This window comes from Hyla sarda, chromosome 1 (assembly GCF_029499605.1).
Source record: "Hyla sarda isolate aHylSar1 chromosome 1, aHylSar1.hap1, whole genome shotgun sequence".
In the NCBI taxonomy this organism is placed as follows: domain Eukaryota; kingdom Metazoa; phylum Chordata; class Amphibia; order Anura; family Hylidae; genus Hyla; species Hyla sarda.
In genome coordinates, this window is record NC_079189.1 from 393,956,589 (window position 1) to 393,965,832 (window position 9,244).

The 9,244-nt window shown below is 46.6% G+C and overlaps 1 long non-coding RNA gene and 1 pseudogene across 2 annotated transcripts; one reads left to right on the forward strand and one right to left on the reverse strand.

The window, feature by feature from the left end:
* Positions 1-1,830: 1,830 nt before the first annotated feature.
* LOC130276543 (uncharacterized) lies at positions 1,831-2,352 on the reverse strand. Of its 2 annotated transcripts, none has more exons than XR_008845162.1 (2): positions 2,284-2,352; positions 1,831-2,182 (listed from the first exon to the last, which is right to left on the reverse strand). It is a non-coding gene; the product is annotated as an uncharacterized LOC130276543 (long non-coding RNA). The 2 variants fall into 2 exon arrangements; XR_008845163.1 differs by having other exon boundaries at positions 1,831-2,211; positions 2,284-2,342.
* Positions 2,353-4,945: 2,593 nt separating this feature from the next.
* LOC130344369 (U2 spliceosomal RNA) lies at positions 4,946-5,116 on the forward strand (annotated as a pseudogene).
* The last annotated feature ends 4,128 nt before the right edge of the window (positions 5,117-9,244 follow it).

The following is a 9,244-nucleotide window of genomic DNA, read 5'->3' on the forward strand; positions in this document are numbered from 1 at the left end:
GATAAATAACACAACCCTCCTCCACTATACAGTCCTATGTAAATAACACCACCCCTTCTCTTCATCATACAGTCCCATGTAAATTAGACTACTCCCCTCTTTCTAACAAACTGCCCCATGTAAATAACACCACCTTCTCTCTAACACACAGTCCCATGTAAATAATATCACTGCCCCCCAACACACTTACCACTTGCTTCCTGTACGCTGTAATTCTATATAATAGTGCAGCCCAAGGGGCCCCGCCCCTTCCCAATAAAGGTCCCGCCCCTAACATGATGCCATTCCAGGAGCTACGGACCTAATGGTGGTGAGTGATCTTCCTCCTAAACTGCTCCATATAACTGCAGCCTCTTCCCCTGCACAGTGCACTGGCTGTACTACCCGGCTGTGCAGGGGAAGACAAGGAAGAGCAGCCACAGTCCAGTCCAGCAGCCAAAAGATTCGGGCACAGGGTTGGTCCTGCAGGCGGACTGCTAAAGGGAATAGCGTTCCTGCTCTGAAAAAAGTGCAGGGGCACCATTCCTATGAGTTTCTGCAGGACTCGAGCCCTGGCTTTCTTTCTGTGACACCCCTCATGTCCATTTAAAGCAACGGGCACTTTGTTTGCCTGTGTCCTACAGAAGGTGCTGGTCACTGACAGAATGCAATGAGATGTCTGCTAGGGTTGCCACCTTTCTTGCTAAAAAAATTACTCGCCATGCTAATTTGCATAATTATTTGATGCATGCGTGACATCACAGGAAGTGATAGAATATATACAATTCATATGCAGGGGATTGAAATGGCACAGGGACCCTGCCTGTTTGGCAGCTCGGGCCGCCAGGGCTAGTGCAAGGATTTTTGTCACCCTAGGCAAAACCTAATTTTGCCGCCCCTTTGTCTCTGGCCCTTTGCATCTGCCCTTTGGTCTCACCCTTATTTGCACCGCCCCCCTATTTTATAACTGTTAGACTATGTTCACACGTTAGGTTTTCCATGCAGAATTGCACAGGAATATACAGCACGGAAATTCTGCTGCAGCAGAGTCCCATTAATTTCAATGGGGTTCTGGCGCACTGTGCACACAGCAGAATTTCCACACATGAAATATCTGGCACAGAAATTCAAATTCTGGCATCCGCAGAAAGAATAGACATGTCTGTTCTTTCTGTGTATTCTGCTCAGAAATACATTGCCGTCTATGATAAAGCGAATTTCTGAGCAATCTTAGCGCCAGCATGTTCTGACACCGCTCCACTATCTTCAGGTTATCTGCACATACATTTTCTGTGTGGACATTCGAGGTTTACAATCAAAATTGAGTAGGTGGACCCTGTAACAGTATGTCCTGATGTGATTGGATGTATATTTACACCCTGTACATGATGTGAACAATGGACCGGTGCTCACATCATGTATGACAGGTCCTGGCAGCCAGGGACCTGCCAGTAGTGGCCATCATCAACGATCGCTCTAATGTTTGTCATTAACCCCACAGATGCCGTGATCAAAGAAGATTATGGCAAGTGCGGCAATGCAGGCATTATATTCGAGGAACAAATCACCTGTGGTGATCATTAAAATGATGGATGGAGGTCTTCTCACCTGCCTCCTCCGCTCTCCTAGGGTCCCGTTCATCAGAAAAAGGCTCCTGCATGGAAATTGCTGGGTGTCCTATGGTTGCCTTGGCAACTGTACCCCCCAGCATCAGTTGCCTCTCTCTGCACCACATTATGCAGATCTTGCAGGAGAGCAGCTTTGGACACTTAAATAAACCTCATGTCATTTCCATATTGCTAACACTATTTTTCACACACAAATAAAATAAATGAGTCAAACAAGTTAAAGAATGGTTTAAAAAGGGGAACTTTATTTATTAAATATAAAAATGTTTGTGTAGGGGATTTTTTGTAACCTCCATCACTCACAAAGAGCGTACAGTAACTAATACTCAGGACAGGAAAAACCTCCAGAGGGGAGGAAACCTGTAGGGAATCCATGGCTACTGTATTGCCCTTCCTCTGGGCATACTAAAGGAGATTACCTCTAGAATTTGGGCAAATGTGTCTGTGTATGTGCGTGATTCCAGGGGCTGTGCCTTCATCCAAATTCTTCTGGAATAGGTCTGGAAATCTACGTCTTCATCCAACGTCTTGCTGTAGGTCCGGAAATGCTACTCCACATCCTGGAAATAGTGCATCTAAGATAGGAAAACAAAAGATGGATTATCTACATGTTTATTATAGAAAAGCACATTGAACTGCACTAAAGACCTTTTGGTCACAACAATGTGACACTTACCAGTCACAGTAGTGTATGTGACTTTGCATTCTCGGTCCCTACAGTGTCCAGCATCAGCCCCTCACTGATGAAGAATGAGCAGGAGCAGTGTTATATCTGCTCAGTGCTGCTCTCTGGTGGACAATGGTTATGACATCACATGTGTGACACGCTGTTACCTCCTGAGAGTTCTATATCAGTAGTGCTGCTCTCTGATTGGCTGAAAAACAAACAAGCTTTCTAATATATTCTGTATGACTGTTATCTAAGGGAATTTGGGCAATTTTTTTTATTAAAATGGCGCTACTCCCTGTGGGTGCAATGTACTTGTTTCTCCTAACCAGACACTCAGTATTTGTAATATAATTTGGGCCCAACAGCCTGGACCCATAGACTTCTTACACAGATCAGTGCGGCTCTGGCAGGCTCAATGAGCAGCGCTGGCTGCCGGGACGTCTGACAAGTGACGTCCCTGATGTTGCGGTCTGGAGCAAAGGATGTCACTCGTATGACGTCCCAGCAACCATTGATTTAAAGTGGTCGTGGCTCCTGCTGCCAGTTCAAGATCAGACACCATGGTCCTAGATTGACATACATCACCACTGATCCCCTGTGGCTGTTCATCTGTTGGAAAAACTACAATTCCCAGCATGCCCTGGGCATGCTTGGAGTTGTAGCTTTGCAACAGCTGGACAGACGTCTATCGAAGGGGGGGACCGCCAAAAATAAAGCAATGTGGGCTTTGAAAAACACCACACAAAAATTGTGTTTAATCCCAGCCTAAGCCTAGGAGCAGATGCAATTCTTGTTTGATGGTTTTGTTTTTTGCCCCCCAAAAAACAAAACACTAAAAACTGCCTCCCTCATTTCTTTACTCTGCCATCTTTTATGGAATTTTTGCTAAAAACACAAGGGGGAGGGGGGCGAGTTTATTAAAACCTGTGAAGAGGAAAAGTGGACCAGTTGCCCATAGCAACCATTCAGATCGCTTCTTTCATTTTTAAAAAGTCCTCTGAAACGTGAAAGAAGCGATCTGATTGGTTGCTATGGGCAACTGGTCAACTTTACCTCTGCACAGGTTTTCATACATCTCCCCCAATGTGTATTATTACTTTCCCCCTGGCTTTTCTCAGATTCTTTCATCATGTGACTCAAGGATTTCTATTAACCCCTTAAGGACCAAGGACGTACAGGTACGTCCTTGGTCCTGCTCCCGTGATATAACGCGGGGTTACACGGTAACCCCGCATCATATCACGGTGGGCCCGGCGTCATAGTGAAGCCGGGACCCGCCGCTAATAGCGCGCAGAACTGAGCCACGCGGCTAAAAGTGAAAGTAAAAACTGCCGGTTAACTCAGTGGGCTGTTCGGGATAACCGCGGCAAAATCGCGGCATCCCGAACAGCTTACAGGACAGCGGGAGGGTCCCTTCCTGCCTCCTCGCTGTCCGATCGCCGAATGACTGCTCAGTGCCTGAGATCCAGGCATGAGCAGTCATGCGGCAGAATCATCGATCACTGGTTTCCTATGAGAAACCAGTAATAAATGATGAAGATCAGTGTGTACAGTGTTATAGGTCCATATGGTACCTATAACACTGCAAAAAAAAAGTGAATAAAGATCATTTAACCCCTCCCCTATTAAAAGTTTAAATCACCCCCCTTTTCCCATTAAAAAAAAACCAGTGTAAATAAAAATAAAAACATATATGGTATCACCGCGTGCGGAAATGTCCGAATTATAAAAATATATCGTTAATTAAACCGCTCGGTCAATGGCGTATGCGCAAAAAAAATTCCAAAGTCCAAAATAGTGCATTTTTGGTAACTTTTTATATAATTTAAAAATGAATAAAAAGCGATCAATAAGTCCTATCAATGCAAAAATGGTACCGTTAAATACTTCAGATCACGGCGCAAAAAATTAGCCCTCATACCGTCCCATACACGGAAAAATAAAAAGTTATAGGGGTCAGAAGATGACAATTTTTAACGTATGAATTTTCCTGCATGTAGTTATGATTTTTTCCAGAAGTACGACAAAATCAAACCTATATAAATAGGGTATCATTTTAATTGTATGGGCCTACAGAATAAAGATAAGGTGTCATTTTTACCGAAAAATGTACTACGTACATTTTTCAATTTTGTCGCACGATGATTTTTTCCCCCGTTTCACCGTAGATTTTTGGGCAAAATGACTGACGTCATTACAAAGTAGAATTGGTGGTGCAAAAAATAAGCAATCATATGGATTTTTAGGTGCAAAATTGAAAGAGTTATGATTTTTTAAAGGCAAGGAGCAAAAAACGAAAATGCAAAAACGGAAAACCCCCCGGTCCTTAAGGGGTTAAAAACATTGGGAAGAAAAACACCAAAACTTCATAAAAAAATAAAAATAAAAACATGCTCTCTGCATCCCACGGATTTGATAGCCTAAAAAGGCCATAAAAGGATGAAGAAAACCCCATTAGTGTCTGGCATTTCTTATTACTCTATTGATTCCAACATACATGTGCCCGCAGCGAGCATGGTGTTTTTTTCTGACAAACACGCCAAGTGTAATCCCAGCCGAAATTTGTGTTTTCACAATAAGTTGGAACAGGCTGTGCTATATATTTGCATAGTTGCGGCGTACAGCACGTGTCGCATTTATGCGGCTGCGTTCTGATGGCATATATGGCTCTTGGCCTTTTGGCTAAGATCAAGTGTAGTATCTGTTCTTATCAGTGGTCTAGTCTCTGCCATTGATGTAGGATGGATGCTGCATGGAGGGGGCAGGTGCCTCGGAGCATTCCTGGGATCTGAGGAAGCAGCTCGATGGCTGTTCTGATGTGACCTGTCCCCTCCAGGTCTCACCATGAGGCTGAGGGGTTGAAGGCCGAGGTACTTCTGTGCCTGGGGGAGTGGTGACCCTGAGGTGCCGAAAGTCACTGGTTGTAATAGCTCACTGAGTGGAAGCACTGCACCATGCCGCTTCACCTTTGGCAATCACCCCTTTGATTCCCAGTCTTCTGGCTAGGATCGGGGAAATTTTTATAGATCCTGCTGGATGTCCGGGCCGTACTTCATGGCGCACATTCACTTAATTATTTATGTCTGTTTTTTCACTGTGCTACTTGAACATGTTTATGTTTGTCACAGGATTTGTCAGGATGCAGTAAACCCTTCTGGGTGTCCCTCCTGGCGGTCCAGGGGAGGTGTGTGTGGCCATCAGATTCCGCACCTCCTGAAAAACCTCGGGCATCCCTGCATAGGCAGGATGCCATAGTATATAGCTTTGCGAGTGGATTCTTGGGCTGACGCCGGGAGCACTTGTTGTCCCCTAGTACCTTCGAGGTGTGTGTGGCCATGAGGTTCCTCACCTCCCTGCTATACCCCGTGGCAACCCTGTTTCGGCAGGATGCCAAACCGGTTTTACTGGTTCCTTGGTGACAACCTGTTTACCGCCTAGTTTGCTGCCAGGAACACTTTCGGTCCCTGAGTAGCTTCGGTGAAAGGGGACATTGTTACCTAGAACCTTGCAGGTGCCTTATGGCCCGGAGGCGAAGGGTTTGGTTTGTTGGGGGGCCTCTCTCCTTTCGGAGAAGGGTTTGCGATAGACCGCATCCTCGTGCATGTTTTTTTGTGTGAACACTTGCACTTTTTACTTGGGTGATTTGAGTGCACGTACCTCGGCTTTCAAAAAGAGTGAACACACTGCACCACACACTCTTCACCTTTGGCACTCCCCCTTTGCATCCTGGCCTTCTGGCTAAAGAATAGATGTGTGTGTTACGCCGAGCGCTCCGGGTCCCCGCTCCTCCCCGGAGCGCTCGCTTCACTCTCCCCGCGGCAGCGCTCCGGTCACGTCCTCTGACCCGGGGCGCTGCGATTCCGCTGCCAGCCGGGATGCGATTCGCGATGCGGGTAGCGCCCGCTCGCGATGCGCACCCCGGTTCCCCTACCTGACTCGCTCTCCGTCTGTTCTGTCCCGGCGCGCGCGGCCCCGCTCCCTAGGGCGCGCGCGCGCCGGGTCTCTGCGATTTAAAGGGCCACTGCGCCGCTGATTGGCGCAGTGGTTCCAATTAGTGTGTTCACCTGTGCACTTCCCTATATCACCTCACTTCCCCTGCACTCCCTTGCCGGATCTTGTTGCCTTAGTGCCAGTGAAAGCGTTCCTTGTGTGTTCCTTGCCTGTGTTTCCAGACCTTCTGCCGTTGCCCCTGACTACGATCCTTGCTGCCTGCCCCGACCTTCTGCTACGTCCGACCTTGCTTTTGCCTACTCCCTTGTACCGCGCCTATCTTCAGCAGCCAGAGAGGTGAGCCGTTGCTAGTGGATACGACCTGGTCACTACCGCCGCAGCAAGACCATCCCGCTTTGCGGCGGGCTCTGGTGAAAACCAGTAGTGGCTTAGAACCGGTCCACTAGCACGGTCCACGCCAATCCCTCTCTGGCACAGAGGATCCACTACCTGCCAGCCGGCATCGTGACAGTGTGTTTCTCCTGTGTATTTTGCTCAGAAATACATAGCCGTCTATGAGATGGCGAATTTCCGAGCAGTCCTATTGATGGCATGTTCTGCCACTGCTCCACTACCTGCAGAACATCCGCACATGTATTTTCTGTGTGGACATTCGGCCGTGTGAACATAGCCTTACAATCATCACTAAGTAGTTACACCCTACAGACAGGCTGTTCAGCAGCTCAGATAAAAGATTGCTGCTATTGGAGCCTGTGGGAGACTTTGCGAGAGAGGGACTGTCTGCGACTGCCATTTCGGGCATACCTGTTAACCCCTTAAGGACAATGGATACAAATGTGTGTCCTGAAGCCATTGGACTTAACGCACCAGGATGTATATTTACATCCTGTACATGATGTGAGCGCCAGACTGATGCTCGCATCATGCATGGCAGGTCCCGGCTGCTATCAGCAGCCATTGACCCGCTAGTAATGGTGGAAATCAACGATCGCACTGATGTCCGTCATTAACTCCTCAGATGCCATGATCAATATAGATCATGGCATCTGTGGCAATGCGGTTATCCAGTGATCATCCAAAATGGCGGACGGAGGTCCCCTCACCTGCCTCTGCCACTCTCTTGGGGTCTTCTCCTCTGGTCTGACATCAAGCAGACCAGAGAAGAAGATGCCTATGCATAGCACTGAACAGTATAAGCAATCAAATGATTGCTATAAATAGTCCCCTATGGGGACATAAAGTGTAAAAAAAAAAAAGTTAAAGGGGTATTCCAGGAAAAAACTTTATTTTTTACATTAACTGGCTTTAGAAAGTTAAACAGATTTGAAAATTACTTCTATTACAAAATCTTAATCCTTTCAATAATTATCAGCTGCTGAAGTTGAGTTGTTCTTTTCTGTCTGGCAACTGTGCTCTCTGCTGACATCTCTTCTTGTCTCAGGAACTGCAGTAGAAGAAGCTTGCTTGGGGATTTGCTTCTACTCTGGACAGTTCCCGAGACAGATGTCATCAGAGAGCACTTAGACAGAAAAGAACAACTCCTCTTCAACAGCTCATAAGTACTGAAACGATTAAGATTTTTTAATAGAAGTAATATACAAATCTGCAACACAAAAAGAGAAACACAGCTGCACATCCACCATTTGTGATTTGATCTACTTGCTTCTCAGCATAATTTCAGAAACTAACAGGTTGTTAGTATACATTTTGATCAAAAAGTACAAGCCCACTCGCCACGTCAAGGCCACCTCATTAGAGTGGGTCCCTAACCTGACACTGGCATAGTGCCCGGCGGCGACCACTGCCTCCGAGACCCCATGCCCAATGGGAGGAGCGACCCAGTGGCCAGGCAGCCCCACTACTGCCCTACCAAGCCCCTGGCTCTGGGCCACTCCACCCCACAGACAAAGCATCACAGAAACAATGGCCGCCACAGAGAACCACACCAGCATGAAACCTACCATGTGCTCACTGCCAGAGGGCTGGAAGAATGGTAGGAGGAATCCTGTCACGATCACACCCTATCGGTCCAGCCAAGACATTAGAGAGAGTGTGATGGTGCAAGGGTTAAAGCCGCCAGACCTCTGGGTATCCACTACTAGTCCCAGCAAGTCACCAAATTAACCCTTAGATAAACATGTTTCCACCAGAGCTGCCTTCAGAAAGGTGAGCTCATATATTTAGAGATCAAAGACCAGAGCTGATTAATTAAACATTTAATCTGATAAAAGGTGCTGACTATATAAAAATACAGAAACAAATGACATACAGGTACAAAAATATATAAGAGTTTAGCAAGGCAAGTTCAGAAAACAAAAGATGAAGTTCTTACAGCATGGTGATATAGCCGTCCTTGTGAGTGAGAGTCCAGCTCTTGTCAGCCTTTGGCACAGCCTTGAACACCTGAGTCTAGCATTGTTAAGTATTATATATCTGCCTTTTTGAAGGAAAACTCCATTCCCCCCTCCCCTCTGATCCCACCAGGGGGGCATCTCTGTTCCTGGCCCGCTCATCTGGCTGATTATATGATGGGACCAGAGTGCCCTTACATCCTGCTGCTTCAAAGGGCCTCTGACTTCAAAGGAGATACAAACAAACAGCCAGACCCCCAATAAAATGCAATACACAAAAAGGATACACCGTCTGAATGACCCCTCACCCATGTCTTGGATAATACATAGATACAATTATAAAACACATGTATGTTTCCATAATCAGGCCTTGGGCCTGACAAAACCCTTATGCAGTTTCATGCGAATTAAAACACCTGGGCCAAATGGGAGGGAGAGACTACAAATGTGCAATACAAAAAGAGAAACACAGCCGCACATCCACCATTTGTGATTTGATCTACTTGCTTCTCAACATAATTTCAAAAACTAATAGGTTGTTAGTATACATTTTGATCAAAAAGTACAAGCCCACTCGCCACGTCAAGGCCACCTCGTTAGAGTGGGTCCCTAACCTGACACTGGCGTAGCGCCCGGGGGCGACCACTGCCTCAGAGACCCCATGC